We start from the raw sequence: 13,372 nt of genomic DNA on the forward strand, positions 1-13,372 counted from the left end.
CCCTCCCCTCCCTCCCACCCCCCATCAACCCTCAGTTTGTTCTCAGTTTTTAAGAGCCTCTCATGGTTTGCATCCCTCCCTAAGTTTTTTTTCCCTTTCCCTCCCCCATGGTCTTCTGTTAAGTTTCTCAGGATCTGCATAAGAGTGAAAACATATGGTATCTGTCTTTCTCTGTGTGACTTGTTTCACTTAGCAGTATGTTTAAAGATGCAAACTTTTTGTTAGAAGAGCTATCTCATTTTTTAGAGGAAATCAAATAAAATATAACATTTTGATCATAACATTTTTCCTTTGTAACTCGGGATGAGAAATACTTTTCTTGTGCCCATTCCTTGAGTTTCCTTCATTGAGTTTCTAAGAGTTCCCTAAATGTTTTTTTTTTTGGTCTGTCATCGATTTGAGAAGGGACTGAGCCCAAGTCCTTCTGATTCAGGTGGTCAGGATTTAGGAGGACCAGTGTGGTAATTCTAACCAAGAGCTGTTTACCTGTAGAAAATGAAAAGGACCTCAGAGCACTAGAAAGTCATAGAAATTGTATACCACAAAATGCAATATTATATATATATATATATGTATACACATATATATGTATATATATACACATATATATGCATATATATACACATACATATACACATATACATGTATATATATACACATATATATGTATATATACACATATACACATACATATACACATATACATATACACATACACATATAGACACACACATATATATATATACACATATACACATATATATGTATATACATATGTATACACACACACACACTGTACATGCATATTCATTATTTACCTATCACACACTTTCTGGGACTAGGATCCAGAACTGCAATCCTATCTTTCATATGATCCCCGGTTCCTAAACGTATAAGAATCAATGTCCTCAAGTGTGTAGTGACCTTTGTCATTTGGGAACAGAATTAACTTGTTCTTAGCATCTGAACACACACACAGTTTACTGGAGCCCCGGTCCTTGCACCGAGCCTTGCTGGATCCTAATTAAATCCACATTTCTCCTTCCTTCTGGAAGCAAGGGAAATCACATCCCACCTCTTGTCACACATAGGTGCGGCCAACAGAACGGAATGCGTGACCCGGGAAGCAGGTCGTGTGTTGAAAATACCACAGCCACTAAACTTAAGGAGTCGAGTCTTTGAATCAGTGCTCAGGGGAGAGCCTTTTGTTGCCCAGAATACTTATTTTGGATCCCACAAGAGTAAGATATAAGGAAGTCGACCCATTTTCTTTCCATTGTCTTCGATTTTGATAGCAGTTAGCTGTCCCCTGGCCAGCACAGTCTGGGAAGTCTGCACGCCTGCTCTACTGCAGGTCCTGTCTCTGGTGGAAATTAGCAGGGCACAGGTCTGTCACCAAAGCGGCGGATTCCCATCTGGAAATAATCGCATGCCCGAGGTTCAGCCAGTTCACTCTTACATCTTTCGAAGGAATATTGGAAAACAAAAACAAACCAAGGAAACCCTGAAATGAACCTTTACATTTACAGTGCTGCACGGCTCAGGAAACGTTTCAGTTTAGCAGATTAAAGGCAGTTTAATTTGCTTGCTGAAAAACCTGCATGAGGAGGAAACGCAGTTGAGAACCCCAGAAATTAGAATTCCTTCATGTGTTTGTAGCCCAACGGCAGTACTTGGTTATTTCTGCCGTGAGGTCCGCGATCACAAGTTCTGCGGGCAGGTAAGCTTTGGCTCAACGAGATGAAATGTCAGATTTTTTACATGTGGTATTTTTTTTACAAACTTATAATTTTGAATGGTGTAATTATATTCAACTACAATTTGCTACTTTACTTTTTTTTTTTTTTGCAGTGAAAAGATTGGATGGAAAAAATCTAATTGTACGTTCAGGAAAGCAGATATTTGTATGTTAGGAAATCGATTTCAATGTTACTAATAATAGTGCCATAATTAAGATATAAAGAACATTTAAATGGGGGAACCTGGGTGGCTCAGTCAGTTGAGCGTCCGACTTTGGCTCAAGTCATGATCTCACAGTTCGTGGATTCGAGCCCCACATCAGGCTCCGTGCTGACCGCTTGCTAAGAGCCTGGAGCCTGCCTCGGATTTTGTGTCTCCTTCTCTCTCTGCCCCTTCCCCACTCACACTTTGTCTCACTCTGTTTCTCAAAAATAAATAAATGCAAAAAAAATTTTTTAAAGAACACTTAAATGGATATTGTCTGACAATAATTAATAGAATATAGACAATGAAACAAAGGTTGTGGAAATATGTAGAAGGTTTTCTAAATAGGTTACCAAAATTATTCTTGATAGAAATAAGCAGGAAAAATTACAATCTGCATTCAGTTGAATGAAGAATAACACGAATGAAAAAGGTACTAGGTATTCCTGCGTATCTATTATTCACGCTCAAATGTATTTTTTCTATCTCATTAATATCAATTACTATTCACCATTAACCATACTGAAACTATCATGAGACTCAATTTCACCCTTTTGATGCCTTATGACATGATTCTCCCTCTGAATGCACTTACCGAACTGCATTTTATTTTAAGCTGGAAAAGACATAACTGGAATTTATTTCACACAGTAGACAGAACAGATTTAGCTGCCAAAGTATACAGTCATATCTGCCGTTACCAAAAGGTCGAGAGACCTAGGAATCTCCATATTTCATGGGCAAAGAAGATATATTTTTGTTTGCACATAAATCAAAAGAAAATTATTCTTGGAAAATGTATTACTTGTTAAATGTCAATATAAGGGAGATTTTTATTTGTGTATATTTACATTTTGCAAGAAGAAAACAAGACGGCCAACTTTTGGAACTGTGGGGAAATAGGAGATCACAGCAAACACTGTGGACTCTAACCATATTTGGATGGGCTGCTGTCTCAGACTATTGCCAATTCCTCACAGAAGTGAGAAAACCATGGTTACACATGGGGGACTCTGCCAAGGGAATCCTGTGACCGTCTCCGTACGTTGTTCGCACAAATCAGCAAAGAGTGGTTGGCAGAACGCTGGTCTTCGGGACTAACCACTAATTTAGAGGAAACATAGGCTCACAAACTGTTTTTACTTTTGGTTATTTTATATCGTGTTTAAAACTTTCTCAGGGCACCTGGGTGGCTCAGTTGGTTAAGTGTCTGACTTTACCTCAGGTCATGATCTCACGGTTCGTGGGTTCGAGCCCCGTGTCGGGCTCTGTGCCGACAGCTCGGAGCCTGGAGCCTGCTTCGGATTCTGTGTCTCCTTCTCTTTCTGCCCCTCCCCCACTTGTGTTCTGTCTCTCTCTATCAAAAATAAATAAATGTAAAAAAAAAATTAAAAAAAAACCTTTCTCTAAATGTCTTGAGTACAAGGAAAAAATACAGACAGCCAACACAAAATGAATTAAATTAGAACCACAGAACGTCTGCTTCAAACTGTATTACTGGCTCCAGGTGATGAAGAAAATGATATCTTTTTTCTTCCAGATCAGCAGAGGGAAATTGCTTGTTTATACTTGCCCTCGGTAACGGACATTCTATCCAGGACTTCCCTTCAAAATCGCCACAGGAGAGATACTACTCTACCTAGTATTATGTGGGCATTTACAGTTTTAAAAATATTTTCTTGTGAATTTTGCTCTTCACAATTACATAGTTACTAAGACATAGTCTAGATAAGACTGTAGTAAAATGTGTTATTGAGGTGTTCCTATGGGACCGCTCTGAGGGTGCATGCGAATGTAACTTAACACTTGCACATTTATTAATTTCGGTATACAAGTACACTTCTCCTGGAAAGGCTGGACTGTCTCGGGGCATTATAATTGTTCCCTTGGTTGTTACCACTACGGAGCATAAGATTAAGGAGCAAAGATTTTGATCAGCCACCTTTCTTTGTTTTAATGGAGAAAACTCTTTCATATATATCAGAAAGAATAACTTATCAGGGTCGCGTTTATTTACGCAGTTAAAATGTGAAGATACTTTTATCGCAAACATTCAAAGAAGAAATAAGTATGTAGCATGTAAGTGAGAGTCTCCCTTAACTACCTAAGACTCCTCTCGAGAATAATTGCAATTTCTTCCCTGAGGAAATCATAGCTTTTACCTAAAACTGAGCATGATCCCATTTTTGAGATGCCCCTGATTGCCGTATTAATTTGATTTTCCAGGCTGCTATTTATACTTGCCTAGAAGTGCAAACATTATTTCATACCTCCCCGCTCGAGTCACATTGTTTCAAATGGTTAGAAATTGACCACAGGACTAATCATGTGGTCAGATGTGGTTGACACCTTACTTGAGTATTTTTAGCCTCAGTTTTCCAGTCTTCACAACAAGGATGGTGCAAATATTAGCCTCCAAAGATTGCTGGGAAGAACAAAGGGAATGATAGATCTGCACACTTCTCATCTCTGAATATCCATCAAAATCACGGTTGTGAGTCTCATGGATAAACTGGGAAATTCGCAAGGAGTGTGTCAAGAGTTTGTGTGTGGTCAACAGCATTGTACAACACGGCTGTTCAAGCGATCCATGATTTCCTCAGAGAGGTCGACGCTTGATGCCAAAGTCAGAAAGAGGCTACTTAGTGATCAAAGTAAAACTAAATAAAAAGCACAGGGAATGAACGCCTACTCAAGTCCAAGGGACGTCACCATCTTCTGAGCCATGCAATTGCAATGGCTCTCGAGTGGAGAAGAAGTTGAGGTCAGTCTCTGAACTTCTGGCGTCAGTGCTTAAGAATGCTTTGATTAAAGTTTCCTTGTTGATATTCCCACTGTGGTCAGTGTTTCCTCACCCAGACCAGCGACCTGTTTTCTCCTGTCTTCTCCTCTCTCCCTCGTCTAGATCTCGCCCGTTGGTGTTATGCCGATGACAGTTAACAAAAGGGAACCAGTACTCGGCTGCTTACTTCTAAATGAGCTTGTTCCTGTAAAGTAGCTGTCGGAAATTATGTTCCTCTCAATCATTTCCACAGCATGGGCTCACGTCACCCAGGGCTCGGAAACGGTTTTCATTTTCTGCATCCATTAACTGGTCCATTCAAACTAACCTTAATTGACAAACTGGAATTCAAATTTCTGTCTCAATGGCCTCGAAAGTATTGAAATGTCATGAAAATATTGCAATCGGGACACAAGCTACACAATCTTGACAAATCCTGCTCCCTTGGGTAAGCACCGTGACCGTCCAGCTCATATAGGGATTCGGAAAAAATGACATTTTCGACCAAGTGTTATTAATGATTTTTTTTTTTTTGGTGGTAGTGGGGAACAAATGTCATGTGATACACACATCCAACTCATCTGTGGCTGTTTAAAAATCATTTTAAGCCCATGTTCCTAATAAGTTATTTGTGGAGCCCATTGGCCATATGGTAGGAAACAAGGCATTTGTTCACACACAAGCACACCCCAGACCTTGAGGATGTCAAATTTGGAGCAGCCATGCCCCAGCCTCCTCCCCTTCACCTCAGGTGTGTGATGTCACGAAGACCCATGGCAGCATCAGTGGCCCATGGGCGTGTGCCAAGGCAGAAGTTTCCCCAGGCTTTATTTTTTTCTGGGTGATAGGATGTATGGCCACCGAAATTTTTAATACGCGTTACATTGCAGGCCCATTTGTAAACACTATCAGTGGTTTGGTGTCCTAAATGGTGTCATTTCCTGTGTAGTTCGGCATCCTAAATCGTGTCGTTTCCCGTGTAGTTATTAGCCACGTCCCTTTGGCAGGAATTGAAAGATGCCACATGGCAGAGACTGCCAGACTCTGGGGCAAGACGAAAAACCACAGCTAAGAGTGCTCAGCTAGAGGCGCCAAACTCTTGATGTGCCAAGTAAAATATGCACGTATCCACCACCTACCCCCAAGTCATTTATTCGCTAGGAAGAGGCACACTTATTGAGCAGCTGCCAGGAGCATAGGCACGAGCAGGAGAGCAAAGTCCCCACCGTCCTGGAGCCACTATTGCCCCGAAACACTGTCACGTAGCCAGAGGAGTGGGGGTAGAAGCAGAAACGCAATGCTTTTAATTGATACCTGCTGTTTTATGTAAGAAGAATCCTGTAGGATCTCTATGGCTGTCGGTTCACTTTAGACTTCTGACAGTTTAATTTAATTTAATTTTTTTTTCTAAAATTGTTTTGGTTTATTTATTTATTTGGAAAGAGAGACAGCTTGAGCGGGGAAGGGGCAGAGAGAGAGAGAGAGAGAGGGCTTGAATCCACAAAACCGTGAGATCGTGACCTGAGCTGAAACCAAGAGTTGGATGCTTAACCGACTGAGCCACCCAGGTGCCCCTGACAGTTGAACTTTAGAGGACATCTTTGGACCGTAGTGCACGCCTTCCTACATGGACCATCATATGTTCAAAAGGACAAAACACTACCAACATACCCTATCACACGCAGCCAGACTTGGGGATTATTCTTATCTGTGTATAATTCATGGAGATATTTTTAGGCTTCTTAAGACTACATATCTTTCACTATGCATCCTTCGTGTATTCCCTGTCTGACTTTATAATTTTCGCTATTATTATAATTTCTTCCTGGTTTACATTGCTTTTTTTCCTCCACGTTTGAGGGCTCAGATTTAACATCAGTTACGGGGGTGGGTCCTTCCCAGATCTAAAACATTTGAGGCGCCCACCGAGACGGTGAGCCATTGAGTATTCGCTCCACCTTCCTCAGGCTGCTCACTGAGTAGAAAGCCAAGAAAGCTTGTCTCTCATATGTATCAGGCATTTGCAGAACAGCACTGAAATCTATTTCAGTGATAAAACTTCCGATTTGTGTTTTTCCACATCAAATGTGCTTCTCCAAAGTAACCAACATGTGACGTTCATTAGTTTTATGGTGTAAGTTCGTATTTGTAGAGCTGAACACGGATGCCTACTCTTCCAATTCACCTTTTGAATACTAAAAGGCCAATACTACCTAAATTCTGGAACACTGGACCTTTATGAAGGAGATCATCAGGCTCCACGGGACAGCCAGGCACAGAGTTGCTGAACTCCCAGCCCACGTTGGCCAGCAGTTTCTATCCTTATCTTCACTTTCATCTTTTTAATTTGGGTCCGTTTCCTCTAGGTTTGTGGTTAGTTCCAGTATTTACCCCAGTGACAGCAATAGCTCTCTCTTCCCAGATTCTACAGACCTAAAATGCCTGCAAGTTATTTATGTGAATTCATTACAGTAGTCTGTCAGCTCTGTGGATTCCCGGCTTCGAAATTGGTTAAAGGTTGGATCAGTAACCACGACTAAATACAAAAAATCAACAAATATCTTTTCCAAGCAGCCATGTCACGATCACTTAGGTACTTACTTAATTTCCTTCTCTCCTTTATCACTTTTCCTTTGGTTCGTTATTTCTGCTTTCAGGTGTAGCCTGGCATTGGAGAACCACACATCACTGCTTTGCATTGTTCAGCCCTGATATGCTTGTACACTCTTTCTTATTTACACGGCTTGTTTTTGGACCCATGCTAGGATCATTATTCTGCAAACAAAACAAAACTCTGCAAACTTTGCTGCTTGTCTAGTGTGAGCATACCCTTGACAGAAGGCGTATTGTATATTTCAAATCTCCCAAATCCTCTCTTAGTCCCTAATCTGTGTTTCTTTCTTTCTTTCACACACTAATTGGGCATATGGGGCCAAGGGCTGCCTTCACCTAAGTGTGAGGGGAGGCTATAGAGACATGTAATAGTGGAGATTGTGTGACTTAATGTGAAGAAAATCGAGTTCTTTCCTTGGCTCTCTCATAGAATATCCGTATGCCTTCAAGCATCTTTTTGTACCCCGTTGCGTCTTGGGTTCATCATGCATCAATTTCGTGAGGGTGTACGATAACATCTCTAACATCAAAATCTGTGGTTTTATGACACTAGTTGTGGAAGATAACAAGGTACTCAAAATGGCAGCAATAGCACAGGACATGAAAGTTAGCTTTCTGCTCCTTCAACCTCCTCAAGAAACTACCATTTGGTGTGTTGCACATTATCACTAATATTCTTGGGGCTCGGGAAGGCAGTGCAGTGGTAACTCTGTGATACTTTATTTCATATGCTAATTAACAGTATGTTTATAAATTTAGAATCGGTCTCAGCCTCGGATTCTCCCTGATTTCCAAATATATTGGCTTATCGGTGAAAAGAAAAATGGGTGTTCTCACCATCAGTGAACACAGGACTTCTCAAATTTCACCTTATCAAATACTTTCATAAAATTAATTATTTCCAGGAGGCCTGGGAGGCTCGGTCAGTTCATGAGATCGAGCCCCACGTCGGGCTCTGTGTTGACAACATGGAGCCTGCTTGGGAGTCTCTCTCTCCCTCTCTGTCTCCCTTCTCCTCATCCCCTGCTCACATACTCTTTCTCTCTCTCTCAAAAAAAAACGTTATTTCCTTTGTGCTCACCTTATGTAGTACTTCCCCATTTCCTACATTTTTAGAAAGCTCTTGAATTCACCAGCATACCATTATTTTATTTTTCCTTCAGAATCTTACAAATGTTCACACTAGTAAACAGTAAATTGTAAATAATAAATAGTAAATCCATATTTAGTGAATATGGATCCCTTCCTCCAAGTTGAGAGACGTGAATATCAAGAGGTAGTAAGCGAGGGTCTGACCTGGTGCCTTGCCATTGGGTGTCCCCTCCTTGCACTGCCGTGTAGAAGATACCCTACTGGGCTGGTCATGCCATATCTCATGGGGGCCATGGTGGAAGCAAATGCATTTCACCCAACCCTGTTCACTTGTACTCAGCTTCCTGATCTCACGTGTAGAAATCTTTGCCTCAGTGCCCACAAGGGATAATTTGGCACATGTTTTAAAAACCCTTTTACTTTTTGCCAGTGGGGGATTTTAAAAACAGACCCCTGAGAAACGGTTGAGTGTTAGGCATGTGGCAGACTGGTCATGAGTCAGGGCTCAGAGGATGATAAGAATGTCTCCTCCCTAGAATGGTGTGACAAGACAGTGACTTGATTATGAGTTAAGTGCTTAAAACACTGCTTACCATATACCAGGTGCCTGGTGTGACCCATTATTTTTGTTAGTGGCACTTATTAATATTAGTCACTCTGCCCCCAAGGGATTGACCCACCTTCGACACCTTCTTACTGGCTTTGCTGTTTGTCTTACAACCTTGGCTCCGCTTTCTTCGTGCAGCATGGGGTGCTGCCTCATGAATTCCTGTCCCGCTCCCTCAGCCTGACCAAGCGGCCATTTTGAAATCACCAGGAAGATTTATGAATAACAAAAACTTCTTTTCAATGTACATCTCCAGTTATGTGGCTATATGGTTTTAGATGTTCTCAAATCAGAATCCTTGTATTCCACTAGCTTTGTGACATCAGACAAGACACTACTCTAAATATCAGTGTCTTTGTCAGCTTCATGGTGACACCATACAACTGTATCTCATCGGTTTCCACAAAAATTAAAGAACCATATGTATGCATGTGGTTAGTACAATGTGTGTTGCATAGAAAATGCTGAAGACGTATTAGATTCTTTCTCCAGAGTATAATACATAGCCATATTTTGGAGTGATTTCTGGGTTTTAACAATAGTTTTGGAAATTAAAATTATACCCTTAAACTGCTTAAAGATACTGGAAAATAATCTAGGAAAGCATCAGATTCTGGAATTCAATCTGTTATAATACTAAAATTGAAAGGAATCGTATGAAGTTTCTAATATAATTTTTCTTGACGTATGAGGAAAGTGAAAATTTTTATTTCATAGAAAGAATTAAAGTAAATGTCATTGGAGTAAGTATGTTGTGATTCGTATCATGACATCAGCGACGTAGATTTATTTTCTGAAAACAAAAGGAACAAACTTGCATTAATTAAATACCTATTTAATGCCAAGCACTAGCATTGTATTCTTATAGCTTTCTACAAGCTGACTGCCACCCATCTCTACGCATTACCCATGAAATCAAATCCATGGGTTTTGTAGATTTTACAGCTATAAAAGCAGAATTTTACATACTTGTAAGTCCTATGAGATGCAAATTAGATGCCCCAACAGGTACACGAAAATGGCTAAAGTTTGGAAAAGGAGAAACCGAAATGGAGACAAACTGTCTGTAAGTGGGAGCCAATGGGACTTACGCGATGATTTATTAAAATGCAGAACGATGCAGTTACTTTGGGGAGATGTTGTAGCAGTTTCCTTTTTAATTTTTTTTTTTAACGTTTATTTATTTTTGAGACAGAGAGAGACAAAGCATGAACGGGGGAGGGTCAGAGAGAGGGAGACACAGAATCTGAAACAGGCTCCAGGCTCTGAGCTGTCAGCACAGAGCCTGACGCGAGGCTCGAACTCATGGACCTGGAGATCATGACCTGAGCCGAAGTCGGCCGCTTAACCGACTGAGCCACCCAGGCGGCCCTGTAGCAGTTTCTTACACATGTAATTTATCATGCGATCTACGAATCACACCCCTCAGTATCTGCCCAAGAGAAATGAAAACCTATTACCACCGAAAATAGCCTATGTACACTATCTTTATCCCCGGGACCAGGAATCTTTCGTAGTCCAAACAGCCATCACATTTTGCAAAGACAAACCATGATGCATCCGCACGGCAGAATACTACTTGGGAATGGAAATGGTGCGGATCCCTAGTACCCCAGCAGGCAGGTGGGTGCAGGCAGGACAAAGCTCGCTAGGTGTGTGCCTTTCCTATGGCTGCTGTCACCAACTGCATGAACTTGGCATAGAACACAACCGTTTTATTCCCGAGTAGTCCTACAGGCTAGAAGTCTCAAGCTGATCTTACTGGGCTGTGCTTTCTCCGGAAGCTCTAGGAGAGAGCCTGTTTGGGGGCCTTTTCCAGTTCCTCCGGTGGCCTGGAGTCCTTGACACGACGTCCGTTGTTCCATCTCCCAAGAGCATCACTCCAGGCTCTGCCTCCGTCATTACACACAGCCTTCTTCAGCACGATCACAGCTCCCTCCTCCGCCTCTTCTCTGCACGCCTGTAAGTACACCGGGAGCCACCTGGGTAAGGCAGGATGCTGGCCCCATCTCAGGATCCTTGGCTGGATCACACAGCCAAGGTCCTGGCTGTCACACAAGGCACCATCCCCAGGTTCATGGACGTCTTTGGGGGCTACTTTCCCGCTGACATCACAAAGCGAAACTGCCAGACACAAACGTCTACAAGCTTTATGTTTGGATGAATAGAAACTTCTGGAAAGGGCGACACTTTTCGTCTTTAGAAACGGTAATGGTGACTTTAAAAAGCACTAGCATACTCACTTTTTTTAACCATTAAAATATTTTAGAAGTGGGAGAGAAAAGTTTGCTGTGATGAGCAGAAGCAAAGCAATCCATTCGGGTTTAATACAACACTAGTTAGCTTGTAGGCCACACCAGGGTCCCAGCTATAAAAGAGAACATTGGAGAGCAGATTGGAAGAACATCAAAACTAGGTACAAATAAAGCCACGTCAGTACAGTTTCCAGGAAGCACGTATGGGAAATCCAACTTCCTGGGTATCGCCAGACCTTCTTTTCTCGTGCCTTTAATCCAACTAATTGCCGTAGTTAATTTTAATGTCCTTTCAGTCCCAAGCTTGCCAATGATGAAAGACACAACGAATTTTCTTCAGAGAATTTCAGAGAATTGGTTTAAAACCTAACCAATTATTTGTGCGTGTGTGTGTGTGTGTGCGTGTGTGTGTAAACTTAAGCTTCAGTTTGTTTTCAGTGAGATCCTAAAACATGCCTTTCAAATATCTGTAATTGTACTCAAGTGTTTAAAAGCCGCAAATTCAACCAAGGTGCGCTGACCGCTCTCCAGCTCAGCCTGGCGCGGTGTTACAGACACAGCAGTGCGCCCGGTGGGTGCGGACTGGCCGCCCTAGAGAGGACATGTGATTCGGGGAGCCCATAATTAAACACACAATGAGGCATGGATTGTTCAGTTGGTATGAAAGCCACTAATGTGCACTATTCCAAGCCGCATGCTTTATATGTGCTGTATGAAAACCTCATAGCAAGACGAGCCCTGACGGTCTTCTGGCCCCACAGGCTCAACACACGGTTAGAGGAGCCTTAGGTGCTCCTGGGGTTACTGCCAGAGGAAGACTGTGGCCAACCCCCACCCTCTCTAGCTTCAAATGAACATTTGCCTTCAGTTTTATTTTCTGGTTTTCTTTTTTTTAATTTTTAAAATTCCTTTAAAGTTTTTCAATGTTCATTTATTTTTGAGAGAGAGAGAGAGAGACAGAGTGAGAACAGGGTGGGGCAGAGAGAGACAGAAAGAGAGAATCTCAAGCAGGCTCCAGGCTGTGAGCTGTCCACACAGAGCCTGACACGGGGCTTGAACCCACGAACCATGGGTGACACCATGACCTGAGCCGAAGTCAGGCACTCAACCGACTGAGCCACCCACATGCCCCTATTTTCTTGTTTTCTATTCACAGACCAGTACTTTCCTTTAAAATGGCAATAAACACCATAGAGCGTAATGGTATGAAGCAATCTAGGGGGGATGGAATACAGTCTGGAAGCTATTTTGTTATCTGTACACACATTTTGGAAAGACTCTTGAAAAAGGGAATCTGCTTAGAAAACAGGCTTCCAGTACTTGTTCAATCTGAGATTCAAGTACATTGTGAGTGTGTGTGTGTGTGTGTGTGTGGCCCAGCACTCAACTGTCTGGTTAAAAAAGATCTATGTGTTTATCACTTTATTCTGCTGAACAATGAAAAATGGATAAAGAAGACATTAGTGGAAATCGATAGCTTTTTGAGAAGCATCGGGCGAATTTATCTGCCTCTTGACTATACGGGGCATTCTCTGCATACAGACTATTCAGGATCACATATGGATGTTAAAATATCAGCAGAAATAAACAATCATTTTTAAGCCTCAGAGCTTAGAAGTTAAAAAGCATTAGTAGGCAAGTAAATCATTTTCATCCAACAATAAGAAAATAGCAAATTAAATATAAATATGATTTAGGTTGATTGGGACACTAATTCAAAGAGTTAACAGAGTGATCTCTAATTTTGTTCAATGGTACTTTGGTTTAGAAGGGAGAATCGGAACCCCGAATTTAAAGTAACCTACAACTGGGGCACCTGGGTGACCCAGTTGGTTAAGCGTCCAAATCTCGATTTGGACTCAGGTCATGATCTCATGGTCGTGGGATCGAGCCCCACGTGGGGGAACTTGCTGGAGATTCTCTCTCCTTCTTCCCTGCTTGTGCGCGCGCGCTCTCTCTCTCTCTCTCAAAATAAACACTTTACAAAGTAACCTACAATTCAGACAAGCACTGGGAGGCGTGAGCTGGATCAGGTGGGCCAAGAAAAGTGAGGGTGGGATTTCAAGATCCGCAGTGGCT

The sequence above is a fragment of the Felis catus genome, chromosome B1, assembly GCF_018350175.1.
Source record: "Felis catus isolate Fca126 chromosome B1, F.catus_Fca126_mat1.0, whole genome shotgun sequence".
Classification (NCBI taxonomy): Eukaryota; Metazoa; Chordata; class Mammalia; order Carnivora; family Felidae; genus Felis; species Felis catus.